Below are 11,475 nucleotides of genomic sequence, written 5' to 3' on the forward strand. Positions count from 1 at the left end.
ACACACACACACACACACACACACACACACACACACACTTGAGCGCACGTGCGTGTGCGTGCTTGACAAGCAGCAAACATTCACTCTCCCTGTTTACTCATGTGCATTGGTTGTCTGGCAAACAGGAAGGAGAAACAATGAGACTGTATGAGGCAAACTGTTGATAAATCTTTTTGCCTGTTTTTATTCCCTCAAAATTGTTGGACTCTTCTTCAAACGCCATATGTGGCACTGTATGTTTTGTATGTTGCAGATATGCAATAGTAGCTTAGATCATATCACAGCTAACCCTAACTGTAAAGCTACTGTAATCAATATTTTTAACAAAAAATGTGATTAATTATATTTGTGGCCTCTTTTTTGACAGCAGTGTTTAATTATATTTTAAGGCTTTCAGTTATGTATTTTTTAGGCGTGTGAGCATAGGAGTGCCATTTCATCTTATTTAGCATTAAGTATTAATGACCTTATAAGGGCTTGCTTTGCAGTTTAACTGATAAGTACAGTACAAAAGTCACCCTTTATGTCTTTATATTTTGATTCCATGGAGCCAGACTTTCTTTTCATTTTTAAGGTGGTATTGAAGAATAGTTCTCCAGGCATTCTGAAAATCTTTCAAAGTGTATTCACTCATTTTCGGTCTAGTCCTTGTACCTGACTATATCCAGAGGAATGATTTTGATTGTTAAGCTACTTAACACAGTTCTGTGAATAAGTTTGAAACCATTTGACAAGCATAAAATAGTACTTTTGCACCAACATGGCACATCTCAGCATGGTGTGGAGTGTGTCCTTAAAATTTGAGCAAGGCGAACAAATGGAGGACAAAAGAAAAAGTGGCAGGCCTGAAAAACTATCCACAGTAGATTAACAGTATCATATGAAAGTTATGTAGGAAATAAAATCCAGCATTGACCTGACACATAACCTGAGGTCTTGCCCTTCAGTTGATCCATCCACTGTTCAGTGAAGCCTCATTAGAAATGACAGAACTATGAATGCAAAAAGGTACTGTCAACTTTGAACCACCATCTGGAAAGCATCTGATTGGCTACAGCTGGCAACTCCCTGGCAAAATAAAAACGCACAGTGAAACACTACCGGTCATGGATTGGCTACTTCAGAGCTTGTACCTCAACATTATTGAAGCAGTGTGGGATCGTCTTAAGAGAGAATAGAACAAAACGCAGCCACAGTAGCTAACATACTTTATACACATTAGTTGCTTATGTCATATCTGCTGTTGTAGCCATCAAAATTAGTCATTGCAGATTTAATGTATTTTTTTTTCACAATACCCTGATGCTCTGACAAAACAGTTAATCATGATACAAATAAGCAAATGCAAATACAGTCGACTGCGACTGCAATCGTAGCAAAAAGCACAGGTTTGCAACTGTAGGGCCACCGGTGCTTAACAGCGGTTCCCGTTTTCAAACACAAGAAGAAGAAGAAAAAGGCATTCACTTCAAGACAAGGTGCCCTTGAGCAAAACATCTCACCTCCAGCCGCTCCTGAGTCGTTTAGTGGCAGCTGCTGAAGAGTGTTTTTTGTTCAGGCCAGATCCCAGTGTGACTGTGTGGAGGTGTGTGAAGGTGAAGTAGGTCTAGGCTCACAAAGAGTTTATGCTTGCTCTGTCTGCGTCTACGGAGATGGAAGGGAGAGGAAATAATGTCAAAAAGGTGAGAAAATGGTGAAGCAAGAGTCTGCTCATCAACAACCCTCTAATGAGAGGGTTTGGTCTGCTTGCAGGCTTCCTGACACATATCAATATGTATACTCAATATGATACACACCACACACAGACACAGCCCCAGATCTTTTTAAAAAAAATGTATTTGTCCTTCATCCAGCCTCTGTGCTACACTTTCCTTTTCCCCCTCTTTGTCTCTGAATCAGAAGAAACGTCACTGTCTGTCTCTGCCTTTAGTCTTTCGTGTGCATGTACGCATACACATACACCGACACACCAGTACAGTACGTGCACAGATACGCAACCACCTGCACCCACAGAGACTAAAACACACACATACACAACCACACACACACGCATAGACTGCCTTCTGCTGCTGTGATGGCTCCGAGCTGTCAAAACACCCTTGCTTTCTCTCCCTCTCTCACCAAAGCAGCTTGACTGAGCTTGTCTATGCAGGTTCACAGAGACTGCTGTCTATCCACCCTCATTCTTTCTTTCCTCACATTCTCCTCTGCAGTTTGCATCTTGATTTTGCTTTCTCGAGCTTTTCAGCCCTTGCCCACATACATTTTAAATAATGCTTTATTGTATGTCCCTGTTTATTGTATTAGGCTATCATTCAAATGTCTCGGTGGAACGTTAAGTGTTCATAAAGGTTTATACTGACTTGTCAAGGTCTTTGCTCACAACACATTCCCGCATTATGTGAAACAGTCACAAAATTGAATCCATTGTTTTGTTTTCCTCCCCCCCCCTTTTCTTGCTTACATGGACACCATGGATACAGTTTGTATCCATGCGTGTGAAGATTTTTTACACATTATTACTCACAATACAGTTTGAAACCCAGTGAGTTTTGGATTTTATTTGGAAGGGCTTTTACATGTGAGTTGTGCTTTTTCTTGCTGTTCGGTTAGGTGTAGGCACCAGAACTAAGACCAGAGGTTTTGGATACAGTGTCACGTTCTTCAAAGCTGTAATGTGCCCCCCTTAGAGAAGCCTCAAAAACATAGACAATGTAGACACAAATCCTTCTTCCCATTGAAATACATTGGGAGGTCGTGTCCACAGTGAGGCAGAAAAACAGACGAGGTGCTGTTTACGTGTGAATGTGTAATTTTTCCAATAATGAAATGGTTAAATGGCATTAGAACTCTTAAATATGGTCTTTTGCGGCCCACCTGTGGTGCAGACACAACCTGGTTATTCTGTTTAGTCTCAGTTTACACTATGCTGGCTTAAGTTGCTGACATAGTCCATAATGGACACAGATGTTGGCAGCAGGGTTCATGGTGGATGTGCACTGGGTGCTGTTTACACTACACCAGCTGCTTGTCTGCCTATGTGGTTCACCTATGCACAGTCAGCCTCGTTTCATGTAAAGGAGCATCAGCGGTTCCTCTACGTGACATTTATGCCAGTATGATTTAAGTCTGAAAATGCTGCTTAGATGTGGAAACAATGTGCATTCACGTCACTAATTTCCAGCTGAATTTTCAAACCTGTCCACTCCTGGACATCCTGTTTTCCACTCCTGGATTTGTTTCACTAAAAATGTTATCTCTGTATGTATGAAATCCTGCAGCTTCCAAATGCTACCATTTCATTACAATCCTCTGCTTACCCTGGTAATCAAACGCTCCTTTATGCAGAGGGAAAGTAAACTGACCACACAGGCATTGATATGGGTTGATGAGATGCCTCCCGGCATTCAAAATGAGTTGCTGGTGAGGCAGTTGGTTCCTTTCTGCTCACCTCTAGAGGTGAACAGAAAGGTGCCCTTCTGGGCACATCTTTTTCCTTAGCCTCTCCAAGGATTTGAAAAGTAGTAACAAATTGTGACTCGGAGGCATAATTTGTGAGGAAAAAGGCGTGCTTTTAAATTTAGCCACCTTGTTTTCTGCATTACAGGCATCACATTACATGTGTCGAGGCTAGATGAGGCATTGTTAAAGCCTTACATGCTTATTAAAAATTAATGTAGTACTCAAAATATATAAGACATCAAGGTCATAACACACATGTGACCTGTAAAATCTAGTACAGAGCACACAGATGATTTTACTGCACAACAAAACATGATGTTAACAAGTCATGTGTGCAAGGCAGGTAATTTTCTTCCCCCTGAAATAGTTCTTCCTGGTAAAATATATGCCTGCTCTCTCTCTCCTAGTTTGATTTGCTTCCCTTTCCTTTTCTCAGTCTCTGCTACCACACACACACACACACACACACACACACACCACACGCAAGTGCTGTGTGTTTGGCCTGCAGCGTGTGCACAGTGGGGAGGAATCAACCGTATGGCAGGCATGAGGACGAAGCCAAATCTGGCTTGTACACATGGTGTGTGGCCGTGTTGCCCTGTGAGTGTGAGTGTATATGTGTGTGTGTGTGTGTGTGTGTGTGTTTAGCTAAAGGCAGCCTGCACTTAAATATATATCAGGGGCAGCGGTTGCCTAAAGGTGAAAGCTGTGTGGTTTTCACTGGAAGGCTGCCGAACGAACGAATGAAAACCACTCTCCATTCCCTCGCCAGCTACTGTCACTCTGCCCCTGAGCAAGGCACTTAACTGCTGGATAAGAGCAGCAATGTGAATAGAAGCTAACTAGCGTTTCTCATTGCTTAGAATAAAGTCGTATATTTTCTGTGTTACTGATTGCACTCTAATCATGAAAGCTGAGATGTTGGGAACAAATTTATAAACAAACAATGGAAAGATTTTTTTTAAAAACCCACCATCTAAATGGTACTAATCACTAACAATAACCTCTCAGTGCATAGGAAAGCAGTGGCAGGTATAAAGGTTAGACTTGTTTTGTAAACTGCAGACAGTTTGAGTTTGGGTCTTCAAGCTTGAATTGTATTGCAATGGCAATAACAAACTAGAACATTTCTGTGAACATCCATGACAAAAATCCATGCTACCTGCACGGACACCTGCACAAGAAAAACACATGACTATTCTTACACAATCCCAAATCTGATTACAAACAAGTATTTAATTATGCATACAAATGGTTGACAATTTCAAAGCATTACCACTGGTCTGCATGGAGGAATATTAGAGCTTCCTTGAATATACAAATACTGTCTTTGCACTTTCCTTGTGCATGCGCAAAGCGTCAAAACACTTCTCATAAGGCATGGAGAAAGCATGTGTTTCTGCATGCGTGTCCAGGTCTGTGTCAATATATGCTGCCTGCAGGAAAATATGCATGTAATTTAATTGTATGCGCATGTGTGCGTGTATTGTATACTGCGTTTGCTGCCAATATGCAAACACACATTGAGCGCATATGTGTGAGAGCGTCTCGGCTCGTGGTGGTTTTGTAAGTGCATGAAAATCATTTATTCATGTTTCACTCTCTCTGTGTCTCTTTCAGTGTGTGTGTGTTGAATACAGAGTCAATTTTTGTCTTGCAAGCGTGCTCTAATAGCTACTCTTTGCTTACATGCGAAGCTAAAGGTTAGGCTATCATGTCTTTATTTTTGAATACTGAATGGTGTGTTTATGTTCTCCATCTCTTTTCCCTTTTATATCTTGGCAATGAATATATATATATATATATATATATATTTCTTTACACTAAATTCTCGCCTCTTTGCCCCATCTACTCTTTGACTCCTCTAAATAGCTATCAGAATTGTGTGTGCGTGTCTGTGTGTAAGGAAGCTTTAAAAATGCATATATTCTATAAGAGGAAAGAGGAAACAGAGCGTGGTGAAAAGAAAAATACAGCCTCTGTGTGTGTTGTCAGTTGACTTGACATCTGATCTTGCTGAGTATGGTAAAGAAGAAAGTGCTGAAAGTACTCTGTGTGGGGGATCCTCTGTGTGTGAGCGAGTGTGTGTGAGCTAAAGTGTGTCTATGGTATTTTGTGGCCTGTGTGTGTCCTCGGTTCTGTGTGGGTGGTGAGAGGAGGGAGTAAGGGAATAGGGTGTGTGTGATTGCATTTAGTTTAAGTGTCAGCATGCCTTCGTGTGTGTCTGTGTGTGTGTGTGTGGTGAGCAGGAAAAAGAGAGGGGGAGTCAGACAGTGAAAGAGAAGCTGAGAGATGGATGGCAGGGAGGGTGACGAGGGAGGAAGAAAGGAAAAGGAGAGCAAAGAAAATGCTGAAGAGAAAGTGAAGGGAAAGCAGGAGATAAGATGGAAGGGTGTTATGATGGAAGGAAAGCCAGTGCCCGTTCTTCTTCTCTTTCTTATTCCAGTTTATGTTTTAGGCTTCTTCACTGTTGTATAAATGTTATATGAACTGCGGATGCTATGAATGAATGTTACATAAAAAAACCTCTTTCTTTCTTCTCTTTTTTTTGTTTTGTCTTTTTCAGAAAAGATCTCCCCAGAGTTTCTCCTGACAAATAGACCAGTTTGATGCACACATGAATACACATCACATGTGACCAACTGCTTCTTTATTGTCTACAAGCAGGAGAAATCTTTTTACCCGTTTCTTCTTTATTTGTGTCCTTGTGTGTATTTTATGAGTTCCATCAACAGGAAAGTGTCCCACTGAAGGAAATCTATCAATGTTTAATCCCCTGTGTTCTGAAAACGCACTCTTGACAAACAAGAAACAAGGCAGAGTGAGAAGGCATGACTCAAAACAACGTAACATATCGAGTACTTGTACCTTTTGGTTAGCTGAACAAAGATTTTGAACATACATGCAAAAAAACGGGGTAAAAAAAAAAAAAACAGGTGAATGCAGGCAAGGCAGGCAAAGAGGAAATTTGCATGTTTCTTCTCTTCTTTCCTTCATTTGGATTGTGGTGTTGATCTGTTTCCTGGGTCGTTGTGCTGGCATCATAAAAAGCCCATAAAGTCACCAGTCAGGAAAATGTTTAGTTTGTACAGCAAGGCTTCGATAGGGCTTCTATGGTCATTACAAAGGATAGCGGTTTAAAATGCTTAAAAAAAGTGGCTTCACTTTTCAGACTTAAAATTAAAACTACAGTCTTTGTCTTTTGTGCTTCTTTCTCTTTCTGCTGTAGTAGTTAGCATTCCAGTTCAAGCGAGATGTTCAGCCAGTTAGTATTCAACCTACGCATAGCGTCATTGTGTAGAGGCAATGCACTGCTGGCTTGTTCAGGGACTGCACAAAAGTGCAGCTCTGTAACCTCCACACTGGTTTAATTCCCATAATCCTCTCAGCAGAAGTAGAAAGCTAGTCAGACAGGCTGGAACCCCCCTGGCAACCTCTGGTCACTAAGGAAAAATGTGTATTCCTTGAGGGGTTGGTGAGCAGTTGCTGGGTAAAATCAGACACAAAAAAGGTGCAGCACCAAAAGCTTTTTGTGATTGTATATGTCACCAGAAAATTGCTGTGGTCACCCCATCTGCACATCCCACTCTAAACGTTTCATTAGCAGTCAGCGACTAGTTGCAGAGTTTTTGCAGAGAAGTCTTATACAAACTATAAGTGACTGTGACAACCTGCTAACAACCAAGAAATCACAGCCACTTGCCAATATTTCCCTGACTCACCAGCTTTCCATGACTGGGGCTTTAGCAATCAATATCACACTTTTGTCCAGCAACCACTTGCAATCATTTGGGGAATACAAATTTTTTCCTATACCAGTGGTTGCCAAGTGGACACCAACCAGTCTGTAGGCCTGTGTAACAGTGACCTAAGCAATATTTGGATTTTCTTTCCTGAATTAAAACAGATTTATATTACTACAAGCTCATCATTCTTAGATTTGAACATCTTTTTCTACCTCTGCGTCTATTGTTACACATGAACCCTGGACAGTGTTTTGAGAATTCCAGAAACTTTAGCCATTGTCCGCAACTCTGTTAAACTCAGGGCTACAGTGTGTGTTTGAGAACAGCATTAGATGTCAAAAAGAAACAAAAGAGAAATATCTCAAACAAAGCTGATGTGGATCAATCAATAACTATAATTTGTCTATTTGGATTGGTGCTAGAGTGAAAGGTGTCACATCACTTCATTCATCTGCATCTCCCTCATGTGTTAAAAGTTTAGCTGGAAACAAAATGAAACAGGGAGGACACTTCTTTGCAATTAAATGCGTATTTGAAAAGGAACAAGAGGGTCATTTTAATCAAAAAGCAAAACACACTAGGGTTTCATGGGCATCTTCTTCCATCCTTCCTTTTTTTCAGAAGAAGGAAGGAAAACACACAAAAAAAACATGAGCCGTGAAAGAAAGAAAAAAACGCAGATGTCTGATGTGTTAGAGAGATGAAAGTATGTCACACCACATTGACTGAACATCCCATAGGCTATGTTACTATGGTGCTGACACAGGACTTCAATTAAAGCTAAGAGACCACTGCCACAAATGCATGCAGACAAGACAGTGCAGACAGGCCTATTGACTTGTGTGGCAACACTGTCCTGTCACCACATACAGAGCTACTCTACCTCTGTGACCTCTCCCCCCCTCCCCTCCTCTAATCTCATGCATGTGTGTATGTGACACTTTTCACCTCCTTTTCACTTCTCCCCCACCTCCTCTCCTTTCCTACCATCTCTCATTACTATCTCTTCCCCACATTTTAATCCCGCTCCTTATACGCCCCCCTTTTTTTCTTCCTCCACACAGCTCTATCTTCCCCCGCTGTCTTCCTCTTGCCTCTTCCTTCCTTTCCTTTTTTCCTCCCTTCCTTGCCTTCATCCAATCCTTTTTTGTCTTAAAAGAATTCTGGTCAGGATGAATTGATTGGAGACACAAAGGTGGAAGATGTTGGCATTTGTTTTGACATTTCTGCGCATATAACACACACGCATGCAGAAACCCACATAAATACACGAGTGGCTACATACACAGATAAACCCGTACAAATAAGAGAATGTCTCACCAATCCCCCTGAGAGCACGCTCGAGGAAGAGACAGAGATTTCCTGCTGTGTTTAGAAGCTCTGGCAACACTGCTTCACAGTGATGCCAATACGTGAGCAGAAAAGAACAAGAGGGAAAAAATGCACATATAAAGGGGGTACAAAGAGTAGAAATAAGGCTTAGAAAATAGCCACTTGCTCCAGTCATTTACACTGAAAGCTTTAACACTACGACTTCATACTGACAGTTTCATCCAGCCAAGGTATCACTAAGAATGCCAAATCAGGGGTTTCCTATTAACCATTAACATTTTAAATAGTTGGGTAGCTGCACTGTGAGCATGGTAAGTGACCATCTAGAACCTTCTTCTTCTTCTTCTTCTGGCTGCTCCCTTTAGGGGTAATCACCCTCCATTTCATCCTATCTCTTGGATCCTCTTCTGTCACACCAAGCATGTCTTCATTTATTTTTTTTAAAATGTTTTTTAAGATTTCTATATAACATCCATATATTTCAAATTCGTTACAAATCATTTCAAGCCTTTTTATGTTTTCTTTACAATTACAATTTACAGATCATTGAAATCTGAAACACACATTATTAGAATATTTAGGTTTTTTAAATTTGAGTAAATTACTACTCAAACAGTATCAATACCATGTATTTCTCAGTCAACCATAATCAGTCTGCTGACTTGACAGTTGTCCAGATGACTATTGTCGACACCCTCCACCAGGAGGATAAGCCACAGAAGGTCATTGCTGAAAAGGCTGGCTGTTTGCAGAGTGCTGTATTGGAACATATTAATGAAAATGTGAGTGGCAGAGAACAGTGTGGTAGGAAAGGACTTGAGGAAGCTTCAGAAGGAGTGGAGTCAGGCTGGTGTCAGTGGATCAAGAACCACCGACACAGATGTCTTCAAGAAAGGGACTACAGGCGTTGCATTCCTAATATCAAGCCACTCCTGAACTAGAGACATCAGAAGCATACCTGGGCTACAGAAAAAAAGAACTGCTTCTCAGTGGTCCAAAGTCAGACTCGAGAAAGAGTGGAGAGGGACAGAATCCAAGGTGTTTGATGTCCAGTGGGTCTAGAAGTTGATCTTGAAGTACTGTGGCTTCCAGGTTCTTCATGGTCACGTTTCTGCTGAGGCTTGCAGCGCAATGCTGGGAGTTTGGCATACATGATGACAAAAGCTCTGTGGGGAACTGCCACTCTAATTTTCTTTGATTGAGCTCAGGAAATATTATAAATGCAAGATAGTGGAGTTTGGATTTTTTTGATTTAAGATCCAAATATTAAAATTAAAAAGAGCTTGAAATAATCAATTTTACACATAATGAATTTAGGAAATATTAACTTTTTTAATTGGCGTTGTAGAAATATGCACAAAACGCTTTTTGGCAATGGTAATCAAGGTCTTTATGCAGTGAGACGATACGAAAAAAAATGTGAAACTAAATATTTTGAAGCAGAACTTGTCGTGTTCTGCTAACGATGTGCTTTTTGCAGAAAATTCATCCTCAAAAAAAAGCACTGTGAAAAAAATTAAGTCGGTATCAGAAAAGGAAGAAACTGAAAATCTGGATTCATCCACACTGATTGCATTGGTAGTGGAAAGATTGAACTTTTAAGGCACACTGGATGCTTAAAATCTGTGCAACTATTTCATGCGTTAAAAATAATATTCAGACTCACCTAGACACACAGCTAACAAGTACTCTGGGTCAACCGGCTCTCTGAAATGATTTCTTTGCCTCCTTAGAGTTGGTGGTCCCAGCTTTGCCAAAAAGAGCTCAACTGCTCCACTCACATCCTGAAATATGTGCAAAGATGGTTGTGACACAACTCCTGGATTAAACCATGTAATTCTCCCAGCTGTTGCCTCCATGTGAGAATTTGATGCACTGAGAATTTCCATTTCTTTCTTTTGCTGTTTAGAAACATCAGAACCAGTTAATCATGGCTTGATGTCAACTCCACCTTTTTCAGATTTTCAGTGTGTGTGCATACATTACATGTCAAGTCTGGATCTGAAAAATTTGGAATTTCGTGTTTTTTGAGATGAAATGTATTTCTGAGTTTCTTTTTTTAAGAGCACCAAACTCAACGGCTGGAGTGTCCTTCTTTGTGTGTGTTTTAAACTTTACTTTTGCTTCCACTTGCTGGTTAGTCGCTGAAAGCTACATAGCTAGGTTTTGGTTAAAATGCACCCTGCATTAAACCTGCAAAAGGAATAAATTACACTTTACATGTTTGTCAAAACAGGACCCAAATGCAGAATGGAGGAAGCAGAAATACTGAATGAAAGCAAAAATGTCCAAATAGTCCAAACAAAACAAATACCTAAGGGCAGGCATAATAGCTTGAGGAACACAAAAGAGTATGTGGAAAACAGGTGGGAAGGAAAATAGACAGTCTGATAACTGATAAAGGGACAATGCATACACAGGGTTGTTTGGTGACAGGTGAAAAAAGGTGAGTACAGATGCAACCAATAAGGACGGGCAGACAAATACAAAAGTGTGAAAACAAAAAGGAAGCAAAACAACCACAGATGAAAACAATAAGTCATTACCAAAATAAAACAAAAACTGATTATAAAGAAACCAACACATATGCAAACAGACGGAGGGACAAAGAGCTAAAAGGATGGAAAAGCTATCAAATGTTTATTAGATTACAAAAAATAGGAACAAAAATTCAAAGAACAAGAAAGAAACCTAACACACGGTATGTTTTATGAAGACTTGGTTTTTGTCCCCAGAAGGGAGGTGCGTCCCTACAACGACTAAAGGGATTCATGTCCCTACAATGTCAGTAATACAAGTACACCCACACAAATACACAGTTGCCTGTCTGTAACGGTGCTATTTATATTTAAAGAGTGGGTCTTTTAAGTGAACCCAGTGTGGGACACACACACACACACACACACACACACACACACACACACACACACACACA

At 40.5% G+C, this 11,475-nt stretch overlaps 1 protein-coding gene across 5 annotated transcripts in view; it reads right to left on the reverse strand.

The window, feature by feature from the left end:
- The window catches only part of wnt5b (wingless-type MMTV integration site family, member 5b), an 86,634-nt gene that overhangs the window by 49,060 nt on the left and 26,099 nt on the right, over positions 1-11,475 (reverse strand). For 3 of the 5 annotated variants that reach the window (XM_005725294.1, XM_013908822.1, XM_013908820.1), the window contains exon 2: positions 1,503-1,644. The exons of the other annotated variants lie outside the window; for them this stretch is intronic. The gene's annotated coding sequence lies outside the window, so the exon portion shown is untranslated. The remainder of the gene's footprint in view (positions 1-1,502; positions 1,645-11,475) is intronic. 5 annotated transcript variants of the gene reach the window in all.

This window comes from Pundamilia nyererei, unplaced genomic scaffold (genome assembly GCF_000239375.1).
Source record: "Pundamilia nyererei isolate P.nyererei 1_Seehausen unplaced genomic scaffold, PunNye1.0 scaffold00014, whole genome shotgun sequence".
Taxonomy (NCBI): Eukaryota; Metazoa; Chordata; class Actinopteri; order Cichliformes; family Cichlidae; genus Pundamilia; species Pundamilia nyererei.